A 21,632-nucleotide genomic window follows, 5' to 3' on the forward strand; every position below is an offset into this window, starting at 1 on the left:
AGGTTAGACCAAGTTAGTATGTCTTCTCGCAGAGGTGCAGACACTCTTGAAGGTAGGGGCTTCTGCTTTCCTGGCGTAGTAGAGATGCTCCAACTGATCTTGAAGGTAGCCAGCGTAGATAGGGGTTTGGGTTAGCTTTTCTGATGGTTGAAAATCAAATATTAACGGGGTTAGAGTTAGTGCATTTCCTTAACTTATCTAGTAACTAGCTATTAGCATTTTATCGGCGAGGTAGATGGGGTGAAAACATCTTAGGGAGGCTTTCTAAGCTAGGTTATCACACCGAGAGTGTTTTTCAGATTGAGACACCAAAACAATCACAACAAACAGATAAAACACTCAAGGCAGCATACTAGGGAACTACAAGCAATCATCACACCAAACAAGACACTCTAAATATTTAGGGATACCTAATACGTGGGGGTAGCTCAATCGAAGCGATTGAGTTTGTCCTATCCATCCTATAGGTTTGGGGCTGGTCACATATGTTGATGTGTTCATTTGGCGGACATCCTCTTCAACAAGGACTCTCGAAGCAGTTGGTGGTGACGCGGCCTGGTGTTGAGTCGTCGATGTTGGGGCGGAGGCGAAAATTGCGTAGAACTTCTGGTCTCATCATCACGGGAACGTGAGGTCTTCAGAGGGGTAGTTGCTGAGGTACTCCCAAAGTCGACAACTTCTGGTTGCTGGACTAAAAACTACTAGTCAAGAACTGAGGACTTGAACCCGACGACTGCAAAGGTGCGAGTTCATGGAGGAACAAGGTCAGCTCCCTGGCAGACTTTGGTGACCACCAAATACATGATGTTATCATCCCTTTATGTGCACACTAAGTTGACATCCAATCTTCAATAGCTCTCATTGGAGATACATGAGACTTCCTAAAAGGTTGATCCATCTTCGGCTTCGAGTCTCCGGGTCTAAGTTGGGGATATCGTCCAACATGTATGTTTGAAGTGGATGAGATAATAGAGTAAGAATTTTCAAACCTTTTTATAAAGCGGAGAGATAAGAATTTAGAAGTTTTGAAGAAATAAGAGGAGTAGAAGCTATGCTTCCGACTAAAGAAAGAATTTGTTTCGTAAATAGTTTTCCCAAGTACTTGTTTCCTAACTAACGTCCATGCTAACTAAGCTCTTCTACAGTCAGGATAGCTCTGATACCAGCTCTGTGGGGACCCCGGACTAGCTATCCGAAATACCCGTTATGTATACAGTTCACGATCCCATGATCAGTGCGCCGTGAACCCATAACCGAACTGATATCAAAATTTCATGATCCTTTACAAAACGGAATAAGAAAATTACAACAAGGTCACATGACCAATCTTTACATACTAGCCTCGAAGGGCCTAATCTAACCATCAGAGTAGCGGAATCACTTCAGCAGCGTAGAGCCCAAGTCATCTGCCTTAACCCTACAGGCAACTGACTGGGAAGACGTTCCTAGCTCGCATAGACGCCATCAACTCCTTCTTCACCTGTCGAGTTCCTCCAAGTCTGGCCAAGTAAATAGCCAGGGACAAAGCCGTGAGTACATTGGAATTGTACTCGCAAACCATCAAGAAGGTGATAACAATTCTAACTAAAGAAGACAAGAGAGAAATAATAGTTTCTCTTGTGGATATAGCATGTGGAAGAGAATCAGTTTCTCTTGTGGATATAGCATCCCAACTTTGCAGTTAAAGGGAACACTAGGAGGGTTCTATGACATCTCTATATCTTTGTTGAAGAAGATACTCTAAAAGATATCCTATGACATCTCTATATCTTTGTTGAAGAAGATAATCTAAAAGATATCCTATGACATCTCTATATCTTTGTTGAAGGAGTTACTTCAAAAGAGTTCCACAACATAAAACACTAGGATGGGGTAACCCAATTTTATTTATCCTTCCCGACCATCTCCATATGGTCGACACATCCTTTCCCGTACCCTTCCGGTACTTCAAAACAAGTTCTTTCCTTTCCTTTGTCAAACAATTTTGTAAAACAAAACTCATCAGGCTAAGCAACAGCCATTCCAACCGTCCATGACCGCGGACACGGCTATTCGAATAGATTTGACTCTGCAGAGTTTGCACACTTTCCCCACAAGATCCGCGAGTTCATCATGTGGGCATCATCCCCGCATATCAACTATGCCATGACAAAAACTCGGACATAGCCTTTCGCCTATTCGTCTTAGCACGGGATCCTACCCTATGGAGTATGTACCTCCCCGGCACCATGGCAGCTCACCTCACTTTGAGCGTGGCTCCACCGCCAAGCCAGGAGACTCATAGTGTCTTCCAGACGGGTCAGCCCCGAAGGCCTCCCATTATACTATTGTCTCCACCAACGACAATCCGGATTCAGAGGTAACCTTACCCTTATATAGTTGTGCGGTGTCCCATGTTAAGAAGAACAAACTACGAGCTAAGCCCCGTCCCACCCCAGGGTAATGTGGTTGCGCGGGTTAATTGTCACGGGTGAATACTTAGGCGCCAAAGTTTTCGAAAACAAGATTTTCTTTTCAACCACCTTTGCCAAGATCCTTTCCTTTCATAAACACACGCTTGGGTAAGTCCAACTCCCCCAAGGTTTTCAAAAATTCTTTTCAACAAGGTATTTTTCCAAGGGGGTTCCCAACCTATAGTTTTATGAAGGAACTAAGAGTCACAATGACATGATGCTAGCCATCATACCACTAAGGGGATGATAATTGAGGTGTTAAAGGGATCATACATACTTAGGATAAGCATGTATAGGGACAACATAATTAAGATGATTCAAACAGGGGTCATGATGTTAATCATCATACCACTATAAAGATGGCAACATGGATATAGTCAAGGGGGCATACATGCTTAGGGTGAGCATGCATAACATAAACAAGGGGGTTCACATACTTGGGAGCAAGTATGCAAAGCATCAACAAGGGGTTCAACATACTTTGGGAATAAGTATGCATAGAGCTGAGGACCAAAAATCACACATGATACAAGGAACCAAGTATATAATGGAGCAATGAGCACAACAAGAAGAATAAATAGAAAGAGATCAAAAGATGGCTTGCCTTGGTTGGCTTGTTTGTCCCTGGACTTCTCCAACTCCATCAAATAAGACTTTCAACAACATAAATAAAATCCTCGTCCGATTCCACTTCTTCTTCTTCTCCGAAATTGTTCGCATCTAACGCCGTAAAATATAAAAAGAACACAATCAACACATTGCACCAACTAAACAAACATGCCACAATCATAAGATAATCACTCAACCATAGACTAGTATTGAGGATACTAAGGTCTTATAGTCCCTATAAAGCAACTAACATTTTATTTTAAGAAAACTCATTTTAAATCTCCCAATAAAGGCATGAGAATCTCAAAAATAAGCAAATGTCCCTATGCTTATCACCAGGGCTTAAACCTAATATTCCCTGGTGGATAGCATCACAAAGAAGACCTCTGCATTGGTTTTGTACCAAAAACTTTTATATTTTATTTTTAAACATTTTTGGAAAAACAGAAAACATTTTCTTACTTTATTTTTCTCACAAAATAAAACACAAGTACAACAAACAATAATTATATCTATGGATACCTATTCAAACCTAGATTCATACAAAATTGGATTCACACCAATTTTGAAAGCATAAAAGATTTTTAATAAATAAAATACTATTCAGAGGGTCCAATTTAAAGTTTAAAAACTTAGAAAATCTCAGTTGCTCAAATAAATATGAGCTCTGGATATGCTGTTTAGAAAAGTAATGTGAGTACAACAAAAGTGGTTTCACTCAAAAATAACATTTTATGCTCCCTAAATAAATCCCCGATCACAGATTCTGAATATAATTGTACTAAATACCACAATATCACACTTTGAACTAAAATACTCAAACCAGTGCTAAAGGTTGGGAATTTCTATGTAGTTTACAAAAAAATTGGATTTGGAACTAAAATTGTTTTGAAACTCTCACAAATGAATTAACATTGAAATTGCATGTATTTACTATTTTAAAAACTGAGGAAAACAAAAAATAGGTATTGGCCCAAATATTGTCTTATCTGGTTAAGAAAACATCCAGGAGTACTACAAAACTTGATTCACTCAAATTGGATCAAAATTGAATTTTTGTTGAATTAAAAGCTAGCAGGGGCCTGCCAGATATTATTTTCAGAAAAGGAAATAGAAAATATCACGGGCTCAATCTCTACACGGGCCGTGCGGGAACTAGTCGGGCCGGCCCATTAGCGTGTCCAGGGTGTGGGGGGAAAAAAGATTAAGAATCTGACTAAGGGTCCCACCTCTTATTATCTCACTAAAAACTGAAGGGGTATGCTACCCTAGGATCAAGATCTAATGGCTGGTATCTACCAAGTTAACTTAAATGGACTTGGATGCTTTAAAAAGTGTGCAACCAGCTAGCTGCTTAGGTGCTGATCGAAACACGATGGCGTTCGCGTCCAGGACACAGGAGGAAGTCGGGGAACTCACCATGGGGGCGCTTGGAGGATAGGAGGACGACGCGGGGATTTGGAGGAGGCTCGGCTTGGTCTCCTCGCACGCGCAGGCGGGCTTGCGGTCAGTGGCGAGGTCGCCGCTTGGCGTCGGGGCGGAGCTGCGCGGACTCGCGTTTGAAGACGGTGATCGGGAGCTCACCAGCGGGGTGCGCTGCTCGACGAAGACGACGCAGGGACGACACTGGGATGGAGAAGAGTGTCGGGGCGGTTCGGCTCGGTGTCTCGGACGCGCTAGCTTTTCTTGGTCGTCGGCGTAGATGTGCGCGTGTGCAGCACCGAGGACGATGGTGCTTTGCAGCGGTGCTCCAAGGTGGCGTCTGGGCGTTGGTCCTTGCCGGGAAAAGGAGCGAGGTTCAGCCCTGGTAGAGATGGATTATGCGAGAGAAACATAGAGGCGGGCGGAGGGAAGCAACAACCTCGAGTCCTCGACGAAGACGGTACCGGCGAAGCGGTGCAGAGGCAGGACGGGGCAGTCCAGGGACGCTTCCAGCTCGAGCAGGTGATCCTCGACGACACGGACGGCTCCTTCTCCGGCGACGCTCGCGAGCACACGACGACGGCGGCCGATTCTTGCGCACCTCCGCGCGGTGACTGCGACAGAGAAAGGCTTTCCTCGTCGAGCGAGAGGGGGAGGGCAGAGCTGTGCCAGGCTAGTGGGCGAGAAGTGGAGTGCTCCAAGAGCTGTGTGGCGAAGGATGAGGCCGAGGGGAGGCTTTTATAGCCGAGGGTGGCGTCGGATGGACGCGGGCGCGCGGTGGTTTCGGCCAATGGCTGCACGAGGGCTGACGTATGGGCGGTGCGACCTGCTGACGTCAAGAGGCTGGTGTCAGCAAGGCGAGGGTGCCGCGCGCGGGTGCGAGGACGGGCGCGTCCACGAACAGCCGATCGGGCTCGAGTCTAAGCGTAGGCGCGCGATGCGATCTTGGCGATCAACTCGTGTTGGGCATGGGCGCTTGCGTGTGCGTGTGCGTTGGTGTTGGTCTGGTTGTGTGGGTCGTGGTGTTCTGGGTTAGCTAGGTACCGAGTGGTGTGGCTTTGGGCAGAGACAAGTACCTTGTTTGGCTCAAACTTCATACGGTCATCTCCTTCTCCCTCTAAATTTTCTTTGCCAAAAGAAAAAAAACAAGGGCGCGCGAGGTTGTTCAAATTGGAGACAAAGGTGGGTGTTAGAGCGCTGGTAGGAAGAGAGACGTTTGGCAAGAAAAGGTTGCTTTGAAAAAGAAGGAGAAAAGGACTTCGGTCAAAATTGACCAAAATTGGGTCTGAGAGGAAAATATAGAATTTACCCATAAGATGCATATTTTGTTTAGTGCAAAAATGAACAAGAAGGGTGGTAGAGAGAAAGAGTTATTAGAGCACAAATTAAGGGGGAGGGGAACCTTTTTTTTCTAAGGTCTAGTGTAGAATGGTCAGCCTATTCTTATATTCCCCACAAAGGATTAAAAATGAGAGTGACATGAATGTCTACTAAGGTCAAGGGGTGATGCTGGTGATAGTTGGACAAAAATTATAATTGAGAAGGGTTGGATGACTATGGACGGATTAAATCATTTGTTGGGCAAAAGATCATTTACCCAGATCATGCAAAGATGGAGTAGTGATCTCTAAAAATAGACATGTGAGATGTATTAATTTATATGGCGATGCCTTGGATTTGAGTTACAGTGTCTATGGCCTTTATTTTATAAAAAAAACTCATTTGAAATATTTGAAAACAAGAGAGGGCTTAGAGGGTTGAATGATCCAAGGTTGAAGTAGAATAAATGGTGGACCATTCTATATTATTTTGGGTATCCTAAACTACATATAAAACTTTTATATAAATTTTAGAGTCACAAAGCAAGGGTAGGTCTTTGGGAAAAAACTTTGTGTGAAAACAAAATATCTTTTAGAAAACCATTTTGTGATACTATTATCTAAGAGGATCATAGCCAATTTGAAAGAAAAGGTTTTGGCAAGATCTTTTCAATTAAGATTTTGAATTATAATACAAAGAGGTTTGGTGATTTTTGTGAAATGATTTTCTCAATATTTTTGAATGGAGGAGGTTAAGGTAATACAAGAGTGACCACAGCTTAGCTATTTTTCTTGAGACTAGAATTATGTGGGTTGCTAGATTGTTCTACCTCTAGAGGTGTTGTTCTTTGGGTAGCTCAAGTCAAAACTCAACAAGGCATATCAAGACAATTCACCTACCAACAGATCAAGGCAATTCATCTTAACAGATAGATCAAGGCAATTCATCTAATTACTCTTTAGAAAAAGTTTTTGTTCCCCCAGATTTTTGCACTAAGGACAACTAAACAGGTTTGCAAAAGTTGGGGTGTGACAGGACCGGGGTCCACAGTTCACTAGTGGTGTCTCTCCAATAAGATAAATAGCATGTTGGGTGAACAAATTACAGTTGGGCAATTGACAAATAGAGAGGGCATAACAATGCACATACATATCATGATGACTACTATGAGATTTACTTTGGGCATTACGACAAATTACATAGACCGCTATCCAGCATGCATCTATGCCTAAAAAGTCCACCTTCGGGTTAGCATCCGCACCCCTTCCAGTATTAAGTTGCAAACAACAGACAATTGCATTAAGTATGGTGCGTAATGTAATCAACACAAATATCCTTAGACAAAGCATCGATGTTTTATCCCTAGTGGCAATAGCACATCCACAACCTTAGAACTTTCTGTCACTGTCCCAGATTCAATGGAGGCATGAACCCACTATCGAGCATAAATACTCCCTCTTGGAGTTACAAGTATCAACTTGGCCAGAGCCTCTACTAGCAATGGAGAGCATGCAAGAACATAAACAACACATATATGATAGATTGACAATCAACTTGACATAGTATTCCATATTCATTGGATCCCAACAAACACAACATGTAGCATTACAAATAGATGATCCTGATCATGATAGGTAGCTCACGAGATCTAAACATGATAGCACAATGAGGAGAAGATAACCATCTAGCTACTGCTATGGACCCATAGTCCAAGGATGAACTACTCACACATCAGTCCGGAGGCGATCATGGTGATGAAGAGTCCTCCGGGAGATGATTCCCCTCTCCGGCAGGGTGCCGGAGGCGATCTCCTGAATCCCCCGAGATGGGATTGGCGGCGGCTGCGTCTCTGGAAGTATTTCCGTATCGTGGCTCTCGGTAATAGGGTTTTCGTGACGGAGAGTTTAAGTAGGCGGAAGGGCAGAGTTGGAGGCGGCGCAGGGGCCCCACACCATAGGCCGGCGCGGGCCCCATGCTGGCCGCGCTGCCCTATGGTTACGGCCCCTCGTGGCCCCACTTCGTATGCTCTTCGGTCTTCTGGAAGCTCCGTGGAAAAATAAGACCTTGGCGTTAATTTCGTCCAATTCCGAGAATATTTCCTTTGTAGGATTTCTGAAACCAAAAACAGCAGAAAACAACAACTGGCGCTTCGGCATCTCGTCAATAGGTTAGTGCCGGAAAATGCATAATAATGATTGTTGCCTGCCAAAACCCACTGGCGAGCAGCGACGAGCAAAACGAAGAGCCGGGAGGCTCCCAGAACTGCTGGTGGGCCCTGGTCCCTCGGGCAACGGCCCGCAAAACTCCGGCACACGTCCAGGCTGTTGCGAGGGCGTGCCACCTGACCGATACCTGGTCAGGAAGGTGATGGATTGCTTCGATTAATTTCCTGCATGGAAGACACGTAAACATTAAATCCGAGCCTCGATCGGCTCTCAGGTTACCCTGCAAATCGGCTCAAGGAGCCGATCGGCCCATGGTTCGTATTGGATCTACGATAACATGGGGGTCCTGCTTTGTCAAAACCAAGTTAAATCGACCTACGATAGTCTAGGGTTTTCACCGCATAATTGGAGCGTCCTACACGTAGTTGAGCCTGGAATATACGAAAGATAACAGAAAACTAGTCCTAGAAAAGGCCTAAAAACCAACATAGAGACGATTCCCGGAACAACTCCTCTAGGATCGGCAAACGATACCTTACGCACTACTGGATCATCCAACCCGTTTGCAAGGCCTAACCATACGGATATCAAACTAATCCTTGAAGAACAAGGAACAACCAGAACAGATCAGATCCACTAAGTAAAGATCAAGCAAGTTGTTGCCCTTGCACCTAAAATAGATGCAAAGGCAGCTAGATTGTAGGGGTAGCTTAACTAAGCAAACATATCAAAAAGTATCGATGCTAGCCCTAACATATCCATGATAACAATGTTACTCGCCATCAAAAAGGCTTCAGTACGAGCAACACAAAACAACGAATAAACTGATACTGCCCAGATCGCAAGATGCGATCTGGGCAGCATAGCGCTTACCCGGAAGAAACCCTCGAAACAAGGGGTGGCGATGCACCTAGATTGTGTTTGTTGCGAACGTGATCGTCCCCTTTCCTCAATAACCCTAAGTACATATTTATAGTCCGTGGACTTTCTACTTTTGAAATAAACCTAACCGTGTACGAACTAAACTCTATCTCTTAACTTTGACCGAAACGTAATCTACCATATTGTACAGATACAAGGGCAATCTAGCCCAAACTCTCGCAAGAGGCCGATTCAGAAACCTTTATGCGCATATCTTCTAAGCCCATCTCAATCACGGCCCAACTCCCAATGTGGCTAAAATCTGGCGATAACACATGCCCCCCTAGTTTTGGCAATATTAATTCCAAAACCAATCTGTTTTTTTCTTCATCGGGTGACGCGTTGTAGAGCAGAACCGCTACAGTGCCTTTTCATCATGATGCCTTGCCTTCTCAACTTCTCCGTACTGCACGATTTGACAGTTTTGGCACCGCACCCTCGGAAACCGCCACAGCATTGAATCGAAACTCCCCTTTATTTAACCGCATCCGGGCAGTTCGCCTCCTCATCCTCTTGCTCCACATTCAATCGAAACTCCATGGATTCCTCCTTTGCCTCTTCGGGTCTCTCCTTCCAATCTTCCTCCTCCCGCGAGCCGACGCCGGAATACAACCTGACAGCGGCGTACGAAGCCCTCGCCCCACTGTGGTGGGACGAGAGTGATTGGGATTCCACCGTCGAGTCAGAGGATGACGAATCCTTGACCGACGGGGAAGATGACCTCCAGTTCCTCATCGACGGGGAGTTGGAGGAGGAGAGCGACGGCGACGCCTTCTCCTGGGGCGAGGATCTCTCCTCCGACGAGTACCCGCCGGCGAAGCGCTTCCGCGCCGGGTCGGCGGACAACGACGACAGAGACGAAGACGAAGAAGAAGCCCCTGCCGGAGGCTTCAACAGCAGCGATGAGGACGTCGCCGGCAGCAGCGCCGGTGAGAGCATGGACGGCGACGACGAGGGCAGCGACGGCGGCGACAGCGTCGGCCCCTAGACTAGGGACTACTAGAATAGGGCTAGTAGTAGTACATTAGGCAGTAGATCCTCCTTTTGTGAGAAATCGGCTCTTCTTGTAAAAAAAACCCTCTTCGCCACTGAAGAATGCTTCTCTGCCTTAGTTCTCCCGATTGTCAAAGCAGGTCAACGCATAAAGAGCCGATGGCAACGCATCAGGCTTTTACCATAAAACGCTAGTAGGGCCAGACTTCAAACGGTAACCTGCGACCCCCGTCCAAAAGACCAAACTCAGATCCCCACTTGCTCATCGCACAGATTCAACTCCCGGCGACGCGAATCCCAGATCCCCAACCGCGCAGATCCATCTTCGCCAGCAATCAGATGGCGGAATCGTCCAACGCCAGCGAAACAGTCTCTGGTCTGAAGGTAATCTCTAACTGCCCCTCGCCATCCGAGCATAGTGTTGGAATTAATAACAAACATCTGAATTAATGCCTTATTTCACCATTAATTTTAGGTATCAGACATTTTGTTGCCGCATCCTTCTCTTCCAAATTCTCTTTGTCTTGGCCCCCGGTCTGTCGAGAGTCCTTCCCACCTAATTTCCTGCGAGGCCAATAGGATTCCCTTCGTGAACCAGAACTTAGATCTGACCTCTTGGGCCGACTGCTTACGAGCCTGGCCTAACCCTCCTGAAGATTGGGTTTCCTGGTACAGTAGAGTGTCCAAAACTCACAAATCCAAATGGGAAACCACCGGAATAGCCGATGCTCTGTCCTTATCATTATCTCCTCTTGAGAAGCATGAAAATCTTCTAAAAACCATCGGCTACTTCTGGTCTGATGCCCTGAACTGCTTCATGTTTGGCCACGGCCCCATGACACCAACTCTGCTAGATGTGGTGATGATCACCGGCCTAGATATCACATCCCCCAGCCCCTCTGCTTTTATGCTACCAAGGGTTCCTTTCAAACTCTCTTCCAAAACAGAGTGCACAAACTGGGGTGCTTACCTTCGACGCCACATGAAAAACAAAGGCCCTGTAACAGAGAAAGAGCACACAGCTTTCCTGAACTTCTGGTTGGAGCACTTTATATTCTGTGGCCCTTCACTTGCTCCGACCAAGAATTATCTTCCCTTGGCCTATGAACTTGCCAGAGGTACCCAGCTTGGCATCGGCAAACTATTCCTTGGAGAGGTCTATCGATACCTCCAACTAATGTCTGTCAAATTATCTTCCCAACAGACAGTCAAAACAGGAGGTCCCTGGTGGTTTATTCAGCTATGGGCTCAGTTGTATTTTCAGAACCAGATCCCAAACTTCCCACCTTTGGCCACTTGCACCTTCCCAGATGCTAACGGGAAGCAGATCCGATGCACTAGCTACGGCCAAGCCTTGTATAGCCTTCCAGGTAGCAAACTGATCCCTAAGGAAGCATCAAAGTGGTTCAGGATTTTCTTCCAAGGCATGGGCAATCCTCTCTTTTTCCCTTACACGGAGTCTGAAAATTTTGAAAATCCAGTCTCCTTCAGGTTAGACAGCTTTGCCGATGACACCAGCACCCGGCAATTGTATTCCATCATGATCCGTCCCTGCTTCCTTCCAGTTGGCATGAGCACATCGAACAGAATAATCAAACCTGGTTATGAGTCCTATCAACCGGTCGTCACAGCCCGGCAGTTGTGTCTTGGGCAGGTGTCTCCTCACTTCTTCCTCCACCACTTAACAGAGAGCAGAGCTGATTTGCCCGATGTCCTCACCGGTCAGAGGTGTTACTCTTTCTTTGATGCTCTAGCCATCCCGATCCCTAATAACCTCTCTTTCACCTCATCAACCGATGGTTTTGAGACCTGGTGGTCCATGTGGAAAACTCATGCCTTCAGGAGAGCTCTGGGACCGTTGCTGAGACAACTCGATGCCGAATATGACATCCCTGCAGAACAGGTACTACCACTCGCAAATTTTCTTGAAGTGGCTTACCATGATTTTTATAACTTTGCTCTGTCTCCTTGCAGCAACAAGATGGTCCAGAACCCACACACGCTGACGGCTCCCCCTTTGAATTTCTTCCACCGGCTCCGGTGGTCCTCTTCTGCAAAAGCTCGCCACCCTTGAAAAAGGTCGTGATGCAGAGCCAGCCGATTTCACCAAAATCGGCTTCCAAGAGCAAAGTCTCTTCCGGGCCAGCTGCCTCCCGAGCCCCAGTCAAGGCGAGAACAGCAGTGAGGAAAGTAGCTGCCAGGAAAACTTTGAAGCGCCGGAACCCTTTTCCAGATCAAGAGAGCTTGAACATACGTTGATCCATGCACTGGCTGGTTTCATCTATCTTTATGGGCTTTTGCAAACATACTTGTGCTTACTAACTCTTCTTTTATAGGCCTTCACCGAAGACAATTCCAGCGAGGAAACACGATCCAGCCGAGGGAATTCGAGCTCGGGCAACTCTGGGAAAATCACCACACAGAGCCAGCCAGATTTTTCACCATCGGCTTCCAGGAAAAGGTTAGTTCCTGAACCTGTTGCCCCCCAAGCTCCAATCAGAGCGGGGCAGGGCGGTCAACGCACAAAGAGCCGATGCGTCAAGAGGGCTCGAAAGGAACCGCAAGCCCCTTCATCAAACCAAGAGGCCTCAAACATAATTAACCTCCATACTCTTCCCGGCTCATTGCTGCTCGCATCGGCTAATCACCTCCTTTGCAGACTGATGACACTTCTAGTGGGGAAGTAGAGGAAGTACTGATGTCCTCCGCACCCCTGGATCTAGCAATCCCTATGGGTGCTGCTGACAAGGTCACCAATTTGGCCAAGCCCCCAGCAGAAACACAAGAGCCGACTACCTCATCATCGGCTATCCCCTTGGTCTCAGGAGAGGTATACTCCTTTCGTTTGGCTCACCCTTCCCTTTTGCTGCATACTGACGCTGTTTTATGTTTGTCAGGGTTGTGATCTCTCGGGCTTGCTAATGTTCGACCCTGAATCCATTGAACCAGCTCATCCTATGGCATGCGATGAACCACGGCCCAACGCCGTCCAACATCAATTCCAGCGCCTCAAAGCCCTGCTTTCCTCCCCGATCGAGACGTTGGTCGAAGACCCCGAGGAAGTGAAGAGCATTCTTGAAGAGATCCAGCACCACCTCCCGGTAGCTTTGCAGGTGAAACTTCGGCCAGTTGTGACTCTGTCTGCCAACAGGTCAAGGGTGAAGTTGGCTCGTCAGAGAATCGATCTACGCCACGCCAAACTTCCGTTGAAAACCGATATTGCAGACAAATGTCAGCGGCTCAACGAGAAAAAGGCGGCCTTAGATGCCAAAACTGACACCTTTGTCAGCACCGCCGAACTTGAGACCTTGCGAAAGGAATTGGAGGACCTTGAAGAGAGGGTCCGGGCAACCAAACAGCTTATTTCTGATAAGGAAGCTCTTATTGCCCGCTCCCAAGAAGAAGCAGAAGGCCTCAGAGTTCAACTGAAAGCTGATCTGGCAGAAATACGCGACCTGCACAAGCAGCTAGTGACGGGGAAGGACGAAGATGATGAGGCCGAGATCGCCGAGGTGGATCGTGTCCGTGCTGACGCCCTCCATGCCTTCGAGGCATTCCTTCCATAGAGCCTATCCATGTAATCTGACAACTGCTCGTAACAGCTTGTACCTCTAAAGTCGATGGCTGCGCATCAGCTTTTTAATCTAAAGTCGATGTATGTGCATCGGCTGTACTTTGTGTCCTATTGCTTTGTATATTTTTTTTTACCGGCCAATTTCATGAATCGGCCCACATATTTCAGTGTCCGTCATCCCACATACTTGGGAAATATTTCTTGAGATGCTGACCATTGACAGCCACTGGGAACTTCACACCGCTCAGCTCCTCCAGCATGTATGCGTTACCCTTTAAAACTTGGTCGACCCTGTACGGCCCGTGCCAATTTGGAGACCATTTGCCATACACTGCATCCTTAGTCCCCAATGGCAATACAGCTTCCCATACCAGATCACCAACGTGGAACTCCTTTGGTCTCACCTTCTTATTATATGCGCGAGCTACCTTGGCTTTGTTCTCTTTAATTTTCTCAAGCGACCAAAGTCTAAGTTCCGTTAGATCCTCAATACTATCACTCATCAGGGCTGCATATTCTTCAGTTGTTAGATCATTCTGAAACGTAACGCGTCTCGACCCAGCCGTGATTTCCCAGGGCAACACGGCTTCTTGTCCATAGACCAGCTGGTATGGCGAGGTTTTTATTGCTCCATGACAAGACATGTGATAAGCCCACAAAGCCTCTGACAATACCTCGTGCCAACGTCTAGGGTGTTCGTCGACCTTCCTCTTAATCAGCTTGATAAGGCTCTGGTTGGACGCTTCAGCTTGCCCATTTGCTTGAGCATAGTATGGAGACGATCGGATCAACTTAATTCCCATGTCCTCGCAGAACTTTCTAAACTCGCGAGAAATGAAGACCGAACCTCCATCGGTCGTGATAGTCTGGGGAATCCTGAATCTATGAATGACATGTTCATTCACAAAATTGATAACATCTTGTGATGCCACTGACTTCATTGGGACGGCTTCCACCCATTTAGTGAAATAATCTGTAATGGCCAAAATCCAATTATGTCCTTTGCTCGATGGAGGATTGATTTTGCCGATCATATCCATGCCCCAACCTCGAAACGGCCAAGGCTTGATGATGGGGTTCATTGCTGATGCGGGTACCGTCTGAATTTTCCCAAACATCTGACACGCTTGACACCCTTTATAGTACTTAAAGCAATCCTCAAGCATGGTGGGCCAATAGAACCCCGACCGCCTGATCAACCATTTCATCTTATGAGCCGATTGGTGAGTTCCACAGGCGCCTTCGTGTACATCGTGTAAGAGCCGATTTGACTCGGCTGGTCCCAGACATTTGAGAAGTAACCCTTCCAAAGTCCTGTAGAACATGTCATCTCCTATAAGGACATATTTCATGGCCTTGTACCTTATCCGTTTAGGTGCCCCCCGAGCCGGATCTTTCAAGTAGTTGAAGATATCGGCTCTCCAGTCATCCGGTTCCAGGAACTGTACCTGAACATCGGCTCCACCTGCTATGTCCTTGTAGCCTGATGCCATCTGTGCGAGATCGTTGGCCTCGGTATATTGCGACCTTGGGATCCAACTGAAGTTTATGTACCTAAATTGTGCCATCAGCTCACGGCATTGCATCCATAATGGGAAGAGCGACTCGCTCTCGCATCTGTATTCTTCCGTGAGCTGGGGAATCACCAATTTTGAGTCTCCAAAAAGTTCCGCTGCTTCTGCCCCGGCTTCCAAAAGCAACTACATTCCCTTGCGTATTGCCTCATACTCAGTGACATTGTTGGTGCAAGTGGTAGGTAGCCTGATGGAGAAGGAATATGTTGCCCCCCGGGGCGACACGAGTAGAATGCCGATGCCGCAACCCTCATCACAAGCCGATCCATCGAAAGACATGGCCCATGCATGCACAGACAGTGCTGCTATATCGGTGTTGATTCGTTCAGCGATAAGATCGGCCAACGCTTGTCCCTTGACTGCTTTCGCAGGCTGATACCAGAGATCAAATTCCGATAATGCAAACATCCACTTACCGAGTCGGCCTTTCAGCACAGGGGCCGACAGCATATGTTTGATGACATCTGATTTGCATATGATGACAATTTCCGCTGACAGCAAGATGTGACGAAGCTTGGTGCAGGTAAAAAATAGGCAGAGGCACAACTTCTCGATCTCAGGGTACCTAGTTTCTGCATCTAACATCCTCCTACTGAGGTAGAAAGCAACTCTCTCCAGACCATCATAAAGTTGCACCACTACTGAGGCGATGGAAGTGTCAGCTACTGACAAGTAAATATAGAATGGTCTGTCTTGCTAGGGCGGAACCAACACTGGTGGCTTTGTTAGGTACTCTTTAATCTCGTCAAATGCTCGCTGTTGCTCTGCCCCCAGCGAAACTCCTCATCAGATTTAATTTTCACCAGTCCCATGAACGGCTCGATTCGTCCTGATAGATTGGAGATGAACCTTCTGACGAAATTGATTTTGCCGATGAGACATTGGAGCTCCTTCTTCGTGGTAGGTGGCTTCATTGTTCGCACTGCCTCCTGACTTCTCAGGCCGATCTCAATTCCGCGTTCATGAACCAAGAAACCCAAGAATTGACTGGCTGTTACACCAAAAGCACACTTCATTGGATTCATTCTTAGCCCGAATTTTCTAGTTCGGTCCAGGATGCGACATCAATGTAAATCTCCACCAATTTGCCGATCAGATCATGAAAGATGTAATTCATGGCTCTTTGGTATGTTGCGCCGGCATTTTTCAGTCCAAATGTCATGACTACATATTCAAACAAGCCCACTGCACCTGGTACTCTGAATGTAGTCTTGTGTATATCTTCTGGAGCCATAAAAATTTGGTTGTAACCGGCATTGCCATCCATGAAGCTTAAAACCTTATGACCAGCAGCTGCATTGATCAATGTCTCTGCTACTGGCATTGGATACTCATCCTTTGGAGTGGCTCTATTGAGATCCCGAAAATCTATGGCGACGCGCCATCGGCCGTCCTTCTTCTCTACCGGTACGATACTAGAAATCCACTCAGCGTACCTGCATGGCCTGATGAACCCGGCGGTCAACATTTTCTCGATCTCTTTCTTGACTTCTTCTAAAATTTCGGCCTTCATTTGTCGTGCTCGTTGTTGGAACGGCCGAAATCCTTTCTTAAGAGGGAGCCGATGCTCAATGATGCTCCTGTCCAAACCGGGCATCTCTGTGTAATCCCAGGCAAAGCAATCTGGGTATTCTTTCAACAGAGCTATCATCAGGCCCCTCAGATGTGGACCTAGCTTTTTGCTGATAAATGTTGGTCGTGGCTTATCCCCAGGACCAATGTCGATCTCTTCTAGCTCATCAGCCGATGTAAACCCATACCCTAGCTTTCCGTCGCCTTGCTAAATCGATGCTGAACACAGGCAAAACGTATGAGGAGGATAATTTGGGCCGATTGCTGGAATCGGCCCCCCTTTTGATTGTATTGCTCAATGAAGGTTTACAACTTATTCGTGCTCTACGACGGGAGGGAGTCTCCTTACTACGACTACGTGACATGCTTGCGGTAAGATCATTGCTTTTTATTTTTTGGGGCCGATCGCAGGGATCGTCCTTGCCACGTACGTCCATTGACTTTGTTCTTGCTACTCTGTCAGGCCGGTGGATAAGACCAGCCTCACCCCGTTTTTCGTAGCTTCGATGCGCTCATAGCCGTCCAAACTAACTCCAGAGATCGACTCTTGATCATCTGTGTCCCAAATATTCATGCCAGCTATTGAGATCTCGACTGAGTCATCTGCATGAATGACCTCCACTTCATCTCCATCCCACTGTATCAGGCATTGGTGCATTGTGGATGGAATGCAGCAGTTGGCGTGAATCCAATCCCTTCCCAGCAGGACAGCATAGGTACTTTTGCTGTCGGCGATGAAGAATGATGTAGGGATGGTTTTTCGGCCCACGGTTAGATCCACGTTTAAAACGCCTTGCGTTTCTGATGCTTGGTCGTTGAAGTCGCTTAGTGTGACGTTGGTTTTGATCAGATCCGCGTTAGAGCGTCCCAAACACCGTAGCATGGAGTATGGCATTATATTGACTGTCGCTCCCGTGTCAACCAACATCTTGCTGACAGGCTGCCCGTTGATGTAACCTCTTAGGTACAGGGCCTTCAAATGTTTGTAGCTCCTCTCTCGTGGCTTTTCAAAGATAACTGGCCGTGGGCCGCAGTCAAACTGTGCCACTGGCGCTTCTTCGATTCTTGGAGCACAAAATTCTGATGAAAGAATGAACACCATATTTGTGCCAGCTGATGTCTCGGCATCGGTTTTTATTTGCTTGGGGTGCCATTCTTTCTTCTGTGGACGCATCTCCGTGTCCAAGGTTTGCTGAATTTTCACAGCCAGATCGGGCCGCACTTTCCTCAACGTGTGCAGGTATTGCGCCTCGGCTTCCTCCAAGCTACGTAGCCGCTGAACCCTACGCTTTTGGGAGTGACTGAGTCCATCAGGGCAACACCTTGGCCGGTGGTATCTATCCTCTTCTTCATCTTCTGACTCCTCGGAATCTTCCACTCGAGATGACTCAACTCGTTTGTTCTGAGATGGGAGAGGCCCTAGACGCTTGAACACTGAAACCTCACCTGTGTTCTCCTTCTTGTGTCTACATTCCGGGCAGTTGTCGATTGTAGGCAATCGGCTCATTCCTGAATCCCAGCAATGTTTAAAGAAGGGACAATCCCAATGTATGTCCATGTCTTCCCGCTCTCTTGGCTTCCCCTTAGCGCGACGCTCATACCCTTCGTCGTCTCTATCATACCGACGATATTTTCCATTGTCTACATCAGACCGACGATATCCCTCGTCTGTATCGTACCGCCGGCGTCGATCGTACTGACGCTCAAATTTGTTAAGGAGATGCTCGGAGAGCGGTCGTTGATACCGCACGTTTCTCACTTGTTCCTCGGTGATGTACCGTCTGTCATCATATCAGGGACGGTCGCGTGGGCCGGCCTCCTCCTTTTCCTTGCCACGGGGTTGACCGCTTTCTTGTTTATCCCTTCCATGGTGGTATACAGGCCCTGCCATGTTAACACCGAATGAAAAATCTGGCTGACGCCTCGTGGAGTGATTGTGTTCCACCATGTTGATGCCAGGAAATGGTTGCGTGTCCACCTTCATGGCAAACTGACCAAAGGTCAAACGGCCTTGTTCTATCGCCGTTTGGATTTGCCGACGCAACTCCTTGCAGTCATTGGTGATATGGGTGAACGAGTGATGCCACTTACAGTACGGCCTCATGTTCATTTCTTGTGCTGTAGGGATTTTATGGCCTTCGGGTAACTTAAGCTGTTTTTCCTTAAGCAATAAGTCAAATATTTGCTCAGCTTTGCTTATGTCGAAGTCAAACCCTTTTGCAGGCCCTTGTTGCTTCACCCATTTGCAGGACACGGGATCTGCCCCCCGAGCCCATTCAGCCACGGCTACTTCCTGGTCTTCTGCAGAGTCCCCAACTTCTCCTGTCTCGACCAAGCCTTATCGGGCGCTTGAACTTGTCTTGGTACAATTCTGGGTGGCGCTGCTCATAGAATGTTAATTTCTGAACCATGTGCGCCAGTGAATTGTAGTCTACTTGGAAAGCTAGATCCTTGATCGGTGTTGCGAGGCCCAATACTGCCAGATCGACTGCTTCTTTCTCAGTTAAACGAGCCGAATAACACCGGTTCTTGACAGTCCTGAAACGCTGGATATATTCCGACACCGTTTCTCCACGCTTCTGCCACACCTGTGCCAGATCGGCAATGCCGGCCTCGGTAGCGTCTGAGTGATATTGAATATGAAACTGTTCTTCCAGCTGCTTCCACGTCCGGACTGAATCTGGTGGCAACGAGGTGTACCACCCAAAAGTTGGTCCTGTGAGAGACTGCGCAAAAAACCTTACACGCAACTGGTCTGATGCTGAAATCTTGCCCAGCTGTGCCAAATATCGGCTCACATGCTCAATTGAGCTAGACCCTTCTGATCCATTGAACTTGGAGAACTCAGGGAGCCGATACTTGGGCGGTAGTGGAATCAAATCGTATTCATTGGGGTACGGCTTGGAATAGCCGAGAGTTCTCCTCTTTGGCAGGATGCCGAACTGGTCTCTCAAGATTGTACTGATTTGTTCCATGGTACTAGCTGCAGGGGCTGAGCTTTCATGACTCGTTCCGGTGGCATATTTAGCTAGCCACGCCTGTTTATCAGCGTCCGCTCCAGAAATCCCTCCTGTTGCAGTTTGGTTCGTGCGCGCCAAGCTGTTAGAGTCTGGCACGTATGTCCACACGTATCCATGTGGGATCTCTTTAGGCGGCTCTTGCAGGAACTGGTAATCGCCAGGATCGCCTCCAATCTTGTAGACGACGTATGCCGGTGAACCCGGCAGCTCTGGAGCTGCAAGCGCGAATGGCAACTGCGGTCTGGTTTGGAACGGTATCTCTCCCTGGTGAGTTCCTAGGGCCGGCCCTGACGGAGAGTACTGATGCTTCATGATTTCCTGAACCACGCGAACCGCAACGCGCTCGAAAGCGTTTACCAGGCTCTCAGAATGACGGTGTAGAGAATGAGCCACCATGTAATTAACTTCCTGGCGCAGAGCTCTGGTGCGTTCTTCTGAAGAGGTAGACAGATCCACTTCATCGAGAACGCCTTCAGGTGAGAACCCTTTCCACCTAATGCCATGTTTATGGGTCCTCTCGTAAGAGCCGATGAGATCGGCTTCGAAAAGAGCTTTAATCTCATCATATTTCTTCTTGTGCTCCTCAGGCAGTTCTTCGTACGTGACTGGTGCCTCTGCCATCTCAGCTGCAGATGTTGACGTCGTTGTTGTAGAAGGTCCCACCGGGCATGCCAGAATGTGTTGCTTGCCAAAACCCACTGGCGAGCAGCGACGAGCAACACGAAGAGCCGGGAGGCTCCCATAACTGCTGGTGGGCCCTGGTCCCTCGGGCAACTGCCCGCAAAACTCCGGCACACGTCCTGGCTGTTGCGAGGGCGTGCCACCTGACCTATACCTGGTCAGGAAGGTGATGGATTGCTTCGATTAATTTCCTGCATGGAAGACACGTAAACATTAAATCCGAGCCTCGATCGGCTCTCAGGTTACCCTGCAAATCGGCTCAAGGAGCCGATCGGCCCATGGTTCGTATTGGATCTATGATAACATGGGGGTCCTGCTTTGTCAAAACCAAGTTAAATCGACCTACGATAGTCTAGGGTTTTCACCGCATAATCGGAGCGTCCTACACGTAGTTGAGCCTGGCATATACGAAAGATAACAGAAAACTAGTCCTAGAAAAGGCCTAAAAACCAACATAGAGTCGATTCCCGGAACAACTCCTCTAGGATCGGCAAACGATACCTTACGCACTACTGGATCATCCAACCCGTTTGCAAGGCCTAACCATACGGATATCAAACTAATCCTTGAAGAACAAGGAACAACCAGAATAGATCAGATCCACTAAGTAAAGATCAAGCAAGTTGTTGCCCTTGCACCTAAAATAGATGCAAAGGCAGCTAGATTGTAGGGGTAGCTTAACTAAGCAAACATATCAAAAAGTATCGATGCTAGCCCTAACATATCCATGATAACAATGTTACTCGCCATCAAAAAGGCTTCAGTACGAGCAACACAAAACAACGAATAAACTGATACTGCCCAGATCACAAGATGCGATCTGGGCAGCATAGCGCTTACCCGGAAGAAACCCTCGAAACAAGGGGTGGCGATGCGCCTAGATTGTGTTTGTTGCAAACGTGATCATCCCCGTTCCTCAATAACCCTAAGTACATATTTATAGTCCGTGGACTTTCTACTTTTGAAATAAACCTAACCGTGTACGAACTAAACTCTATCTCTTAACTTTGACCGAAACGTAATCTACCATAATGTACAGATACACGGGCAATCTAGCCCAAACTCTCGCAAGAGGTCGATTCAGAAACCTTTATGCGCATATCTTCTAAGCCCATCTCAATCACGGCCCAACTCCCAATGTGGCTAAAATCTGGCGATAACAATGATGTAAAGTGTGTATAAAACATGTGAGTATTGTCATAAAAGTAGCATGGAACATAAGAAATTATAGATACGTTTGAGACGTATCAAGCATCCCCAAGCTTAGTTCCTACTCGCCCTCGAGTAGGTAAACGATAACAAAGATAATTTCTGAAGTGACATGCTAT

The sequence above is a fragment of the Lolium perenne genome, chromosome 3 (genome assembly GCF_019359855.2).
Source record: "Lolium perenne isolate Kyuss_39 chromosome 3, Kyuss_2.0, whole genome shotgun sequence".
Lineage (NCBI taxonomy): Eukaryota > Viridiplantae > Streptophyta > Magnoliopsida > Poales > Poaceae > Lolium > Lolium perenne.